Below are 14,172 nucleotides of genomic sequence, written 5' to 3'. Positions count from 1 at the left end.
TCAGAATTACTTTCTATATCCAGTATTTCTACTGGAAGACGCTGATTCTACTTAAACACTAACCTCTAGCCAAATTTTATTTAAATTTTACTTGGCATTCAGTCAACAGTAAGGTGGATGGAGACACTCTTAGGCATGTATTGCCCCGACCATACAAGGATTCCTTTTTCAGGGGGAGGAAGGAGCGCCAGAAAGCCTTGAAATATAGGTATTTCACTGGATATATTTGAAACCCAGTGTTGCTGAGCCCATTTTGCATCTCGCTCAAGTTTCCCATCAGCCATGTGTACACGCACTGTAACAACTCCTATATTGTGGCAGCTTTGAGAATGGCTCAGCTGCAGGGCCTTTCACCTCTGCCCACCTGCCCTCCCTTCTTCACTTATGAACCTGCAAAGCTGTCAATGTTATTTTAAAAAATCTTGCTACTTGACTTTGTTTACAATAGCTCTCTCACTGTCTCAGAATTGAGCTTGGGGTATAACTTTGCATTTATACACTTGTTCTGCTTTTGCTTCCTCTATGCACATTTTCATTTCTCTAGTCTTACCCATTAGTCATGTTCTCCTTTTCTCCTCCCCCTGAACACCAAAGTGTCAATATGGCTTCTGGTTTCTCCCTATCTTCAAGATAAGGACAATTTGGTCTAAATTAGTAGAACTAACAATCAAAATCAGACTTTGTTTCTAAATCAGTTGTTAAAATTCTATTCCAGGAGGCTTTGCTGTCTGTGCTGGTTTTCTGATGCTCTCTTTCTACCTACAAAGAGTAGCTCTGAATCCTTGAAGTCCAGTCCTCCAGCTCCAGCTTTTAGCCTTTTTCCTGTATTCCACTCCTCCTGCTGAGCCAGTAGATACTTATCTGATGTTATAAATCCATGTAGAGTCTCCACTCATCTAAACATGAAGCCTCCTTTCTTGCTCCTCTTTAGGTAGTTAAAGAACCATTTCTTATCTGTGCCAGCCTTCTCCAGGGGTGTAGCTTACATGATTTCTCTGGACGTTTAAAGAACCAGAGCAATCTTTTGTAACCTGTAAAGATTTACTGCTATAATAGACACGCTCCTGAAAGCTGCACTGGAACAAATAGCCAGTAGGAATACCTGCAGGTTTTGCCACTGTTCTCTCTTGCCAGGCTACCAATGTACAAAGAAAAGAAAATCATTATGCACTTCAAAGTCAGTCAATTCAGTGGGAGTAAATGTTTGAAGAATATTCTGTCCCTTCTTCCTTGCCTGCCAGCATAATTGAAGCCTGGAGGAAATTTCTAAAGCACATGGAAATCTAGAAATCGGGTCTATGTGGAAAGATCAGTTACATTTTCATATAAGCCTTTGGTTTATTCACTAATTTCTTTGTGCAGACTTAGAATTTCCCTGTCTTTCTTGGTTTTGACCCAGGTGTACCAGATGGCAATAATTGAACCCTAGGTTGTGGAAATGGAAATTCATAAGTTTTTGTAAAAGGAGCTATCAGCAGAAAGCAATGGCTGGAGCTGCCTTGCCAGCCACTGTGAAAGGAAAGTCCTTTCTCTGCACAATGCTGTTTGATTTCCTAGAGTAAGGCACTGAGGTAGGGCATCCTTAGGAGGGCTCATGATCATCTGGTTTTAGGAAAATAGCAATTTACATCTTATTTTTCCCAATTAAGACTTTTATTTTTAAATAACTTCCCTCTTTCTTGGCTTTAAATCCATCTGGTTTTGTTTCCTATGTTCAGAGGATCTTATAGGAGGAAGTGGGTGGTCATCCAGCTAGAAATAACACCATGCTGTCACACCATCTGACTGTTTTCTGAGATCCTCCCAAGCATATTGCCCAAAAGTGACCTCCAGACTACTTATGTGCTAGTGGGGATTAAATGTTCAGACAAAACGTGTGAGCAACAGATGAAGCTGTATTGTAAGAAGCTGTTCTCCAAGGACATTCCTCCACTTGTCTCTTGAACAAGATCTGAAACAACATCTGGACTAGGATTTTTGTCACATGACTTGAAACATGCTGACATTTTACTTCAGTTAATCAGTGACACATTCTGATAGCTCCTACAGGCTAAGTATTTTATTTATATTTTACATTGTATTTATTGCCCATTAATAAAGTACTGCATAATAACTCAAACCACATTTACTGAGGCTTTTGCAATTATGTAACAGGCTAGTATTCTTCTAATACGTAACTGGAACCACTCAGTTACATATGAATTAAAGTTTTCTAGTTTACTAAGAAGCCAGTAGCTGTTAGCATGGATTTGTTGTTGGTAACCAGAACAAACTCATGCTCTGGAAATTATGTTTTTCCTAGGTGACAGCTGCCCACAATTTTGGTTTAACTTCTCCTTTTGGACTTGTACAGATCACCTGAAAAAAGGAAAATGAGGGAAGGTAGAGTGTAGAGGCTGGGACAGGAGGCTGAAGAGACGGGCCCAAGATAACACAGGAGGTCTGAGATGGATCAAAGGAACAGGAATCTCCTGAAGTCATACTCTCATTTCACATTGCCTGGTAGTGAAGGTGGAAATCCTGCCCCTGCTGCTATTCCACACCCCAGGGGAATCTTAACTGCCTGGAAAGTGCTTCCCTGTGGTGAGGAAGTCTGTCTGTACAAAAAAAACCCAAAAACTTTGAAAGGTCTTTTTTTTTTTTTCCACCTTAATGTGGAATGGGAACATTTATGAAATCTCAGTTTCATGGGGTGAAAAATTGCTTCTCTACTCTAGAGCAGATTGATAAAAGACTCATGATAGCAATTGAATGCTGAGGGAGAGGGGCGTGGTGATCTGTGCAGCTGTGCATAACACTTATTATTTTTACAAGTCACTGGAGGTATTTGGTAGGGTCAATATGGTAAGAAATCTGGACCTGAAAGTGAAACACAGTGTCTGTCAGAGGGGCCAGATTTTAATTGGAAACTAAATTTCATTTTGGAGAAAGAGGAAAATACCACACTTCTAATGAGATCCAGGGCACTCCAAAGAGCAGTCTGCAAGGAATATTTAAATAAAAAAGTTCTGTTTAGAAAGACCGTTTGTAAATGACTCCTTGATACTGTAGGTAGATAAATGCACTTGAGCTCATTCCTCACAAATGAGAAACATATAAAACATGCTGATGACTTAAAGTAAGATTTTGAGAGATTTTTAACTTTAACCAAAAAAGTTGGTTATTATTTTTCAAACTCCTTGGAGAAGCTGAGCAGAAGAGAATTTTTGTCTTAAATATTCAGAAGGGAATTACTTTTGTATGAAAGTGGAAAGGAAGGGCCAAATTAATTGTACATGAAAAAACTGAGTTTTCATTAGATGCTTTCAATTAAGAGATTAACTGAGGGGATGCTTTTCTGTTTGGATTTCTTTTTCCTTTTTTAAGTTTAGATTTCTGTACTTTGAAATAATTCAGGCTGTTCAAAGCATAGTACAAATGTTGGTACTTATGAGCTCTTAGAAGTGGTAGCGAGCATTTCATTTAGGTATTTTGCTCAAACCAGTTGAAAATGTGAGCTCAGGTTTTGATCCTTAAATAGTCATTTGATGAGAATAGAGATTTTGTGCATTGTGCATTGCACCAGCCAGAGCATGAGGGCCTAGGAAAAAAGGATGGTGGGTTCCTGCCCCTTCAAAAATGCAAGACCCTTGGTACAACCTGGGAAAAGGAGAAGGATGCAGTGATCCTAAGAGGAGCAAAGCCAGAGCTCACTATCTAAATTACAAAAAGAGAGGCAGAGATGAGATTTTGCTTTTCTATTTCACCAAGCATACTTAAATATCTTAAGTAAGCTGAAAGTTATTTTGGTTGAAGGATGAGGATGACTTTCCTTCCTTTTTCCCCCTCTATTATTCCTAACCTGTGGCCTCAGCTGATTTGCTCAATAGCAGAGCCTTGAAGTCAAAGATCTCACAAAAGAAATGATGGTATGTGAAAGGATTGCAGGCACCCCTGTGGTGTCCTCGTGTGGTAATTAAAACTAATTCAGGGCTAAAGAGATTAGTAACCAAGTCCAAGAGGAAAAATTGGGTGAGGAAGAGTTAAAAATGTCTCTTTCTTTCTCTTGTGTGAAAGTGCAAAGCTGATAAAATAAACAAATCTGTTGAAATCAGGCATTTCAAGCCAGAGACTGGTCATTCAAACTCTATAAGGAATAGGGGCAATACCTGTCTCCATACCACACATCAAATCACACTTGGCTGTTCTTCAATTGGACTGCCCCTGAGTCCAGTTTGAGTGGGTTATCACTATGTGAAGGAGCATGACACAACCCCAAACCTCCTGAACAGGTCTACAGGAACTTCTTTTGCAGCTGGGTTGACTTGTCTGTGCTCCAGGTGTGGGGGCAGAAGGTTAAATAGCGGAGAGGAGAGAAGAGAAAAAGAAATTATACATGAAGAAACTATATTTTTGTCTTCCCTCCAGCATGTATCAGTGGATAATGAAATTTTTCAACTGATTAGATGCCCCATTGGTCGGAAAATTTGGAAGCAATCATGCAATTATATCGCAAAACCTCAGAGTCATGTACATTCAGCCAAGTAGAGAAACCAACTATTAGCAAAAATAGAGAGAGAGAGAAGAAAAGAAAAAAAGACTATTTATATTGCAATACTGGTCCTAAAAAATGGAAAAGAAAACACAATGGAAAATTATCTGCAAACAATTAAAGGAGGGGGAGAAGGCTCAGGATGGGTCTGGTGTTTCAGGATAAATATAGAATTTATAACATAGTAAGAGCTGTTTTTAGTGGGCCTTAATTGAAACTACATTGCTTGCCCCTCTACTGCTGCAAACCGGTGCTGCAGTCCGTGAGAAAAAGAGGGACTGGGTGACTTTCCTAGTAAGGGACTGATACATCTCACCAGAGAAAACAATGATTGGCAATGCTCATTGCAAGCACTTGGGGCACTTTTCTAAACAGGGGCATGGACTTGTGCTCTGCTCCACGCCACAGTGTCTCTGCTTGTGACAGGCACGGCTCAGCCCCCATCCAGAAGCCATCTGACACACAGAGTTTTGCTAAATGAAGTCAATTGCCTGAACTAATGCATTTTTCTTTTTCTTTTACTAAGAGGATTTCTTGCCCCGCTTGTGCACTCCATCTAGACAAGGACTTAGAAACGCAATGTTTTCATTGGTAGGAAAATGGAGTAACTTGGGGCATGATATCTGACCCCACTGAAGTCTCAATAAAATTGTTTTGTTCTTGGGTATTACAAACTTACTTAAGCATTTTCAGCCTCTGTCAACAGCTTCTTTCCTTTGCAGCTGCCCACCCTCTCTCCAGGGTCTCGGGCTGACCTTGCAGTTAAGGCTGAGGTGACACCTACAAGGGAGCTGTGCCCAGTGCTGGAATGGTGTGACTGGCAAGTGATCAGAGCAAGATCAGCAGCAACTGAGGAAGGGGCAGGTGTCTCCAGCATGTTCTGTAGCAAACTGAGGACCACATCAACTTCTCAGAGTGCAAGAAGTCCTGGCTTAACTTATTAGCCAATGATGCACCCAGTCACTCATTAATACATGCGATCCAGAATCTGGTCTAAGTCCCCCTTTTTAGTCTTCTTTTTCCCCTTTAAATCCTTTTCCACTGAGGGACAAAAAGGAAGAGATAGGCCAGGATGGAATGGTAGAGGAATTAAAAGAAATATTAGCATATTGTTGGCACATACAAATGGGGGGAAAATTGTTGAGGTGACCCAAACCATAAATAGAACCTGAACTAGCTACTTATCTGACTGCTTTACCTTGTCCCCATCCTGAATGTGGCAACTGGTTTCTTCCCACAATGGGATTTCATCCTATGCTCCCTGCTGGGACTGGAAATGCTCCACTAGGTTTGATGTCTCGGTACTATTCTATTAATGGAAGAAAAGTGTCCCTTCCCCTTGGCATTACAAATATGTGACAGTCGTGAAAAACTAGAAGTGTTTTTATTATTTAATACTATTATTTTCCAAGATAAAAAGAAAATATTTGCCAATTTCATGCTTGTTTGTGCTGTGGTTTGATCTGTTTCTCCAGAAAAGTGGGAGCTGTTCTTTGGGTTCTGCAAAGCCTCCTGGGGTGAGGGGAAATTGGTGGCTCTTTGGGAGCTTCCTGGAATGTGAAATGCTATTTAGCACTGGCTTTATGTCCTCAGAGTCTTGGGAACTCCGGTGTGTCAAAGGCCTAGGGAATGCTGGGAAAGGGTGGACAATTAGATGGGTTCAAAAGGGGAATTCATTAGAAGCATATTCAGATCAGAAACTGCAAGAGAACAGTTACATTCTTTGCCTTATTCTTTGCATGAATGTTGAGAGACAGTGGAAAAAAACAGACCATCTCAGGGCTGGATCCAGGCCTAGCAGAGTCAGGGTTATGTTTTTGTTTTGTTTTCCACCAAAAACTCAATACCCCTATTTTTTCTTCTTCTCTTGCAGGGAAAGAAATTTAACTCAACAAAGAGCTCTTCACCCACCAGCTCTTACTGTCCCACTGAGTCTTTTACAAAATATAGGTGCCAGCAGGAACAGGGCTTTTTTTTTTACAAGAATTATTTGCCTGGTCTCTGGATGGTTGTACATCAAACTTGTCCCACAACATAGGAAATGAATACTGATCTCTAATCTGCTCACACTGAAGGAAAAAAGACCCTACCCTAGGCAATCAATTTGTAGCAGAACAAGGCTTATGGTAGGAAGAGTTGTGAGAAATCTCAGGTGCAAGGTGCAGGGATGGCTGCAGCCATCAAGACTGAACAAGGCTTGAAGGGAGATCAAAATGACAGCGCTTTTCCCATATATCAGGCTGAAGGACCTGACATTGTCATCTGCAACTCCATGAGGCTGATTTTAAAATAACCTGTTGAAAAAGAAAGGGAGAATATATTTATTTGTGGCTTTCACCCACATGTACTTCTTTAGTAAAAAGTGGACATCTGTCTTGATTCTGTCAAAATTATGATGAAAGCACCAACAAGAATGCTTCCTGGATTGAGAAGAACTAACATGTTTTTTTGTATACAAAAAACCCATTTCGCTTTTCAGAAAGGAGAAAAATGTTTATATTCTTTCTACTTTTTTTGGGTGGATGATCTCCTGTGTTTGCTTTAGGCTGGTCATTGTCTCTGCCCCTACTACGACATGAAGCACCACCTTGAGCCAGATTCTTTCTAGGGACCTCATGAGAATCACTGAATTATGTTCTCTCTTTACATCATGAACTGAGAATAAAGTTTGGACTTTCTAGGTCTAGAAGTTTCACCCCTGTGCAGAGAACTGCATGACATCTTAAACACATTATAGTCTTGATTATTGCCTCTTCATCCAAAAGAATCCTCAAGTCTTTTAGTTTTTCAGAGTTTTTTTAATTTTCCCGTTCTTCTCAGTACAGTCACTACTCACAGTATCCCAAGAGAAGCTGTGAAGGGGAACCCTTGCACAGTTCTTGAAGTCCAGCTGAAGGTGTGTAAAATAATTGATTGCAGGTCAGTTCCCCTGTTCAACTGCTTCACCACTTAGTCCTCAGTGTCTTCTAAACTGTGATTGTTATCATACCCAAAACTCAGACTAGTAAAATGAGAGGCCTGGGAGAGAACTAGAGAACTTTATTTTCTTACTAGTTTCTCAATAATTTAATTCCTATTCCATGATTTAAATTCTTGATTGGAGCTGGAAGGCAGATCAGATCCTACAACTCCAAAAGTCCTTTAACTCCCCTTGCAGAAAAGAAGGAACCCATAGGTAGATCATCTACTGTCATGAAATTTGTGTCCATTGCTGCATTTCTGAAGGTCTCCTCCCTCTCCAGAGGACTGATCTGAAATCAAGGTTATCTCACATAAAATGAAATCTGCAGGTGAGCTCCTATTAAGCTAAATGGGAATCAATTTCCAAGGCTGTTTGAACTCTCTGGAGTCAAGGGGGTCACTTTTGCCATTTGGAAACAGATCTGTTGAGGGGAAAGTAAAACAATGTTTGCAAAAGAGAGCAAAAGTCCTAGAACACTGCACACACAAAATGTTCTTTATATATAAAAAATTTAGTCATGAAACTAGTCTGAACCGACAATTTTGCATGAGAAGCCAGTGCCACTAATCACTTGCAGCATAAAACCAAAAAAATTTGTAGAGGAGTCCAAACTCTGTTCCGTTACAGAGTTTGCTGGTTCTTTTGTCCACTTACATTGCTTTTTGTGGGATCACTTCAGCACAATTAAGAACACTTCCTTTGACCTGTGCAATTTATATAAAAAGTTTTTGGTTATAAAACCAAACTGAGCAAAATTCCACTTTTAAGAATTAATCCTTCAAGTACCCATGTACAAATCCTCAGTAAAGGTTTTGGCTTTACTGCTAAAGCCTTTATAACCCACAGAGGAGAGCCTGCACATAAAAACCCATGAAAATTAATGAACATGGACTTGCAGCAGTGAGAAATTTGGAATTCCTGTTCCTTGGGAACTTCCAGCGTGTCAAAACTTATTATTCTAAGCTGAAGCAAGTACTTTCAACATAATAAATTTGCACCAAAAAAAAAAGTAATTTCTTATAATTTCTGTAAAGAATTGCCAATACATCAATTATTCTTGAATAAAAATTATAATGGATAACTACCTATATTGAAATGTTTCCTTTTATTTGTTTGATTTTACACACATGCTCCATTTGCCTGAAATTCAATTAATACTGGACTTCATATTTTGTGAGGGTCTCTATTTTGACTTTTTAGTTAAAAGGCCAGAACCCCCAGGCTTCCCTACAGACAAAACTTTTCTGTCCAAATTACATTTCTCATGCAGCACTAGAGTCACATGAGTACCAAACACAGTACACAGTTCCAGCCAAGCCAAGTGCATGTTATTTCTTGCGAGGCGAGTCCTCCAAAGGACTATGGGTCCATAGTGGAGAGAACAAAGTTGCCAATTAAAACTTCCACAAGGCAATGCTCAAATAATGAAACTAAGCTCAATGCCATGGTGAACCAAGACTGAACATTCTACTAATTATTTTGTATAAATAAAAGGAAAAAATATTATTTTATGAACCTGGGTTGTGTTTCATTTGGATTGCAACACCTAATTTTACATCATTCCTACTGTGATTTTTAATATTCTTCACTTTGGAAAATCAGTCTGGTGAAAATTGCCATTCCTGTTGGAGCCTTGCACCGTCTCTGCTGTTGGTAGATACCTCCTCCTCTCCAACAAGGACGATCCAGAGTTTGGTGAATCAACATAGGCGGGAACAGAGAAGCCACAGGAAGTTAGGTGATATAGCCAAATGTCACCAGTAAAAATACCTAGGGTGGTTCATTATCTAGAATGGCTTCTCTTTCTCACCCTCTCCCTGCGAGCCCTGTGTCTTTTCTGCTGACAGATAACTGCTAAATGTTGTGTTACTCCACAGCACGTTAGCAGGAGTTCCACTGATGTAAGGGGATGATTCTGTCATATAAAGAGAGAGGACACTGAAACCAAAGACATTTCTGAGAGAGAACCGCTCTTCCCAGTGTACTTGCTCTGTTACAGAGCAAGAGATTGCAGTTGCAGTAGACACATGTTCCTATTTCAGCCAAAATTTGAGCTTCCTGTTGCAGTTCAGTGATCGTCTTGGGGCCAGGTCCCCAGTGGGTACAAAACAAAGTAGTTCCTGCTGCTTAAACAGTTTGAAATGAGAAAGAGTCCCCTCTCCTGTGGTATTCATTGCAGTTGTTCCTGTTATCCATTATACCCGCAGTGCATTCAGTATTGCCCTAAACACCATCCGTAAGGCTCCCTGTCCTAATCCAGCCCACAAAGTCAAGAGCTTGGGAATTGAATAAAAGCCGACTGTGCAAATGCATTTTGTAAATCACAGGAAAGGGAAAAAAAAAAAAAAAGAGAGCACATAGAGCACATTTCAGTTTTCATTGGTGCTTCTGGCAACCTTCTTCCCCTACACATCATCATCGAAGAGACAAAACCCAGGCTCCCCGCTGAGTACACAAGAAAGGGAGACTTCCCTTGTGCTTCACTGTGCTGCAAGCTGTAAATTTCTAAAGAGCTCTGCTATAATCTTTTACAGTCTGCAATCCCACCCTTCAGCTTAATGAAATGGAATGGTACAAATGCTCTCTGGACATTTCACTGCTGACAGTTACCCAAGGTTTGTTTCAGCTGTTACAATATGGCTATTTTATTGTCTTTTTTTTTTCCTCTTGTACAATTTCATGACTAACTATGTGTAAAATGGAAGGAATTTGACTATCCTTTCTTCATCCAGTTGGACACAAACTGGACTGCTTCCTTTAACTCACTTTTCAGCTGGCAGGGCTTGCTTTCTGTTTTCTTTTAAATGTCAGAAAAGGTTAAATAGGCTCTTCAAATCTGCAATAGATTTGGAAGATCTCTGGGGGTAAAACCTTCACAAGAGAAACAGTTTATATTAGTTCAAACAACAAACTCAAGTTCTGAACGTGGAAGGCAAGTAAAACAAACCCCATGCACATCTCACATTAAAAAATCACAGTATTTGTTTTTGCCCAATATCATAATATAATGAAACATTTGGAATGGTTTTAATCTATTTAACTTTCTCGTTGTTTAGGGCTTTTTTGCTGTTGTTGTTTTATTTGATTTGATTTATATTACACTTACATTTTACAGTTAGAAATGCAGATCGAGGAGCTGGACATGAGAAAGTGACGGTCACCATTTTCCTGTGTTTGCCTGGTATCCTGCTTGGCCACAGGGATTACAAACAGGTCAAGGCCCTAGCTAGCCTGCCTCATCTCTTCCTCACTTGAAACAGAAAAGAAATACAAATATGGGTCTAAAATCTTGAAGGAAAGTTGGCGAGAAATTCAGTTTTCACAACTCAGTGAAAAATTCAGCATTCCTGGTACCACTGAAACACTACCACCCCAGCTCAGCATTTGCCTGGCAGATACAATCTTTACCTCAGGTAAAGGGCAAGGACAAAAGACAGTAAAATGGTGCCTGGATCCATAGAGCTGTCTATCAGACATAGCATCTCAAGATACTTTAATTTTGAGGTAAGATGTGACAGAAAAACAATATGCAGAGATTTTGAAGAGTACATTGTGTGTTGGGTGAGGCTCCATGCTTTCTACATCCAAACACAGTCTATGCTAGAGGACAGATACACTTATATTAAATTCCTGCTGATTCAAAAATAGCTTGTCTTCTACTGCCAGCTACATGCAAGGACCTTACAAATTCAGGCTGACCATTGTTTTAAGATTCTTTGGATGCATCTTGTCTTGTTTCTCACTGCCAATATTGTTCATGAGGAAAAAGAGAGAATTTGGCCAGTAAGTAAAAATTCTTGCACAGAACAACAAGTCTGGATTTGTAGCACATGCCCTGGGGTACTTGGAGTCAGAAACTCAGAACATGCCAAGCATCTCATGAGGAAATGCTTCCCTGATAACTGGACCAACTGCAAGTGTACTCCAAAGCAGAAGGACTTTTGCTTCTGCTTCAGGTTTCCACCGCAAATGGGAAAATTCAGGTGGAACATTGAAACTGGAGAATCCCTTGATGTCTTCATCAGTAGCTGAGGTTACTGATAGCTGGCAGTCCCTGCCTGCTCAGTCCTCACCTTGCTTTGGAGATGCCAACCCTTTGTCCAGACTCCAGACAGGAGCTTGGGTAGGATGTGGTGGAGGGAGCACAGGCATGTCTGAGCAGAGAGATCACCTTACAATGGTGCTAAGCCCCTCACCTCAGCGCTCTTGCCAGTGCCAGGATCCCTTCCCAGCACTCTCCTGCTTTGAGAAAAATGTGAAAAGTGGTTTAATTGGCCTCAGGCCTGCTATCACTTATGACAGCAATGATCAGAAACAGGGGCCATTTAACAGCCCTAGTATTTAACTCGTACATTCACTTACATATAGAGAGGTGCCTGTCTGTATGATTAATGTCTTCTCAACATATTCCATTAACAAAAATACGAAGTGCTTTGATTTTTTCCCCCACGTGACTGACAACATAAACACGTTGTCAAAAGCACTGAACAGATGGTAAGGCACTTAGGAAAGTTTGCTACCTTTAAAGAAGTCACTGGCCTTCAGCAAGCACTTACACTGCCATGGTAGTAACTGAAAGAAGGCTGTCCTTCAATTCCAGAGTGAAATGGAGTGGAACTCAGTCACTGTCTCCTTCATCCAACAGTAATTCTGCATTCCCATGATGGTTTCTAATGGGAAGCCACCCTCTTATCTGAAGCAGGTGGTCTATCAGTAGAGAATGGCACAAGGAGCAGACGATGGGCAGTGTGGGACAGCGGCAGGCAGGGAGCAGAGCTCTAGTACATGTAGGAAGGAAGCTTGCCACAGTGTCAGCTTTCACCTTTAGATCACTTACAGCTGCCTTCTCCATCCTTCTTTGCAAGGAAGCATGCTCAATTTCCATTTTCTTACACAGTAAGCCTTACATTCTCACCTGACAGTATCCTTGGGTCTGGCTGTCTTGGCAATCAGACTACTCTTTCTCATAATTTCCTAGAAATCATTACCAGTTTCATCCTCCCCAGTGTCTATTTTCACTTTTGGGTCTTTCAACAGTTTGAGTAATGAGTGCTGATCAACATCAACTTAACTCCCACAACATGAACTAATTATTTCTGCAGACACCTCTTACCATGAAGACAAATCTGGAGGGGACTTTGTCTTCCCTGCTGCTACCTGAGGGAGTTTTAGATTTTGTTGTTCTCATCTATGACATGGATTGCCTTGAGCAGCCTCTCATTCTAGCAGCTGGTACAGCTTGCAACACATCCAGGGCTAAAAGCTGGTAGGGTTTGCTAAAAACTAAAGGAATAAACTATTATGAGAAACCTGAAACACCCCTTTTCCCACTACTGTTTTTTACTGTGTAGGCTAAGTTATCCTCATTCCTTAGGCTTTACAATCACTTTATGAAATCATGCATCCAGAAGTGACTCTGTTCAATTTCCTCTGAATTATTTCCCACAAATATTCTTGTCATTTTCTATTTCTACTATTCAAAGTCTTTAAATACAAGGACTTTTAAAATTCTGAATAACATTTGCTTGAGAGCTTTCTAGTGCTAATATATTACTATAATTTGTTTTGCTATGACATTTTTTAAGGTAGATACTTCATCTCCAATGGAGGTATGGCGACCTTTCATAAGGTAACTTGAATACTCTAGCATTTTTTCATGTGCAGGCACTGAACTGATAGCTTTCTTCCTTGGATCCTCCTAGTGATGAGCTGCCTGAACCTGTTTGAACCCTTCTGTTTGCCCTCAGATGGCTATTAACTCACTAAATAAATATTGATCAAAATAAGAGAAGTTATATATAAAGTAGCCTGATTAAAGAAATGTGGAAGAAATATCTTGAAAGCAAACCTTGGACACACTTCAGACAATAGGTCTTGTCAAACAAATTTGATGTCATTCTGTAAAGTAGGCTATTGTTCAACTCTGACTCTAAGGCATAAGTAAAGTTAGCAGAAAAAATATTAATATTCCCACCCACCTAAACTCTCATTGCCATCCTACACCCTTTTTTAGAGCATGGTGGCAAAGATTTATGATTTGGTATTTAACACAATTAAGAGCCAGGCATGGTCATGGAGGCTAGGCTGTGGGACCTCCAAAATATAGGTATTGATGCAACACACTTCCCCATCTTAAGAAAGGAGCTGTGTTTCCATTGAGGGCACAGAAATCCTTCAAAAATTTATCCGAACTTCTAAGTTAGTATGGCTTCCAAAACCAGCAATCACTATCCAGTTACTGCTTAGCAACATTAATGAAACATTGCTCATTAGAGAGCTCATTAGAAATGTTGTATGTTTGGATTACTGTCATTAGTTTCACTGAATTTCTAGGGCTTCATGTTTTGATTTAAAGCAAATGATCACTGAACATTATATAAAGCAGGAATTATTTAAAAACTGACAGACATCTCAAAATTTCAATCAGAGGAAAAGCCTGAATGACTGTATTTTTAGTGCTGCTGATCTAGGATGAGGCTCATTTTGGATCTGCACTTTCCTCACAAACTTAATAATGGGTACAAAATCCCTGCTGATAAAAGTTACTCTGTGAAATAAGCATTGCTGGAGCAATGATCTATAATCAAAACATTCAACTGATAAATTCAAATGAAATATTTCTTAAAAAAATTTTAAGAGAACGGCAGTTCATCATACCTTTATAATGACAGGTCAGCAC

General features: G+C 40.0%; 1 long non-coding RNA gene across 1 annotated transcript in view; it reads right to left on the bottom strand.

Annotated features, from left to right (window-relative positions):
* The window catches only part of LOC135309456 (uncharacterized), an 82,445-nt gene that overhangs the window by 25,157 nt on the left and 43,116 nt on the right, over nt 1-14,172 (bottom strand). The window lies entirely within an intron of this gene.

The sequence above is a fragment of the Passer domesticus genome, chromosome 10 (assembly GCF_036417665.1).
Source record: "Passer domesticus isolate bPasDom1 chromosome 10, bPasDom1.hap1, whole genome shotgun sequence".
NCBI classification, from domain to species: Eukaryota; Metazoa; Chordata; class Aves; order Passeriformes; family Passeridae; genus Passer; species Passer domesticus.
Note: the sequence above shows the minus strand (reverse complement) of the source record. Positions and strands in the feature narration are given on the sequence as shown.